The sequence below is a fragment of the Peromyscus californicus genome, unplaced genomic scaffold (genome assembly GCF_007827085.1).
Source record: "Peromyscus californicus insignis strain IS unplaced genomic scaffold, ASM782708v3 Scaffold_10__1_contigs__length_136768540, whole genome shotgun sequence".
Classification (NCBI taxonomy): domain Eukaryota; kingdom Metazoa; phylum Chordata; class Mammalia; order Rodentia; family Cricetidae; genus Peromyscus; species Peromyscus californicus.
Genome location: NW_026294391.1, coordinates 63151551 through 63153448, shown reverse-complemented (window position 1 = coordinate 63153448; position 1898 = coordinate 63151551).

Sequence of the window (1898 nt, the reverse complement as noted above, 5' to 3'; positions counted from 1 at the left end):
AGTATTAATAGAAAAGAGGGGACAGACAACCAAGCAAAACAGAACTTCAAAATGGAAAATGTTTCAAGAACTTTAAAAAGCAGATATTTCGCAAGGGAAATATGTTCCATTTGAAATATTATACAAGCCAAAATGCAAGCAAATGGTTTTCAACTTTAGGTAAAAGAAGTTGGAAACAAATTTGAATGTTTATTTTACTCTTCAGCCAGCCTACTACGGAAGTTGACAGCGATTCCTTTTGTAGGCGTTGTAGGAAGCAAGAGCTGCAGATTTGGGAGATTCTATACACACGCGCGCACACACACACACACACACACACACACACACACACACACACACACACAGAGAGAGAGAGAGAGATAAATTCTATAGATACATATATATAATTTTTAAAAAAGTGTTTTAAATCCTTGTCTCTTTTACAGGAAGGATAAGAGAGAAAAATATGAACTCGAACTCTGATGATATACTAAATCTTTGAATTATTTTATAAAAAATTAAAATCAAAACTATCACAATACTTACAGTAAGGATTGCCAGAGCAAAGATCTACTTTTCAAAACCATCTCTTCTACTTTATAAAAAGCATAACTATGATCTATGTTCTTTTAAAGTGTGCTGCTCAATTTTGTTATCCCATCTAGTTGAACACATTTGGAAATGTTAAGTCCTTTATGTTAAAAGCTGCCTCTTTATTGAGTTTGTTCATGTGCTCATTTAGCAAATATTTATAGAGTGTGAACTATATGTAAGCAACTTTGCTTTTGGAAAGAAATACAGCATGATCTCTGAATGGGGGAGATTTTTCACTAGCTGGAGGAGAAAAAAATTACAGAACAGGGAATGTTAAGTTGCCACAGACATGAGACATATTATGGGATATACCACACAGATAGCAAATGAAATTTCAGAAATGAGATGGAGTGGGAAAAGTAAGTGCACAAAATGAGGACCGATGGGCAGGAAACTCCTGAGCATTTCAGTTAAGCAGAGAGTTCTGAACTAGTTACTAAAATTATATATTTACATGATGAGGTGATGAGAAAGAATACACTGGTCTCACTGAACTAAACAGTAAACAATGGTAAATAAAATTAGAATATATGAGAGCCAAATAGTTGTAAGCACTAGATGATATACTTTATCTAGTATGGTACTGTCGAGAGGAATAGAGAAGACTAATGGAGGTGAGGGTGGGGATAAAAGGATATAGGGAAAAATGTGATCCATGTCTAATATGTGCTTGTATAAAAATGTCTTTACACAACACAACACCATGTATAACGCATATAACATTTTTTAAAATAAGTAAATAAATGAGACAAGGAAATATTTCAGTGGGTAAGGTAACAAGCAGAGGAGCCTAAGTCTGAATCCCCAATACTCACATACAGTGTTGGCCATAGCTGCGCCTGCACCTGTAATGGCAATACTGTGAGGGGCTGAGACAGGAAGATGATTGGGAGATGCTGGCCACTAGCCTACCTCCAAGTTCATTGAGAGAAACTGTTCCAAAAGAATAAGGCAAGGGGATGATAGAGCAGAATAGCTGACATCCTTTTCTGGCTTCCACATCCACATGTGCAGGAAAGCACACCTGCATCTGCACATACACACACGCACACACCACACACAGCTACCCATCATACCAATTACTAGATAAATAAACTGAGATAACATAAAATAATTTGGGTTGGATAACTGAAAATTTAAAAAGTCTTTAAAATAGATAAAGCTGGATGTGTTTTTACCAAATGAACAAGGAGGAGAGAATTGAAGATTATTGCTAGAGCCTATAGGCAAGAAGACATAAACCTAAACAATGATGATGTCTTGCTATTGATATTATTTATACACAAAGAAAGAGAGCAATATCTTCTATTTTGGAACCTTTCGTG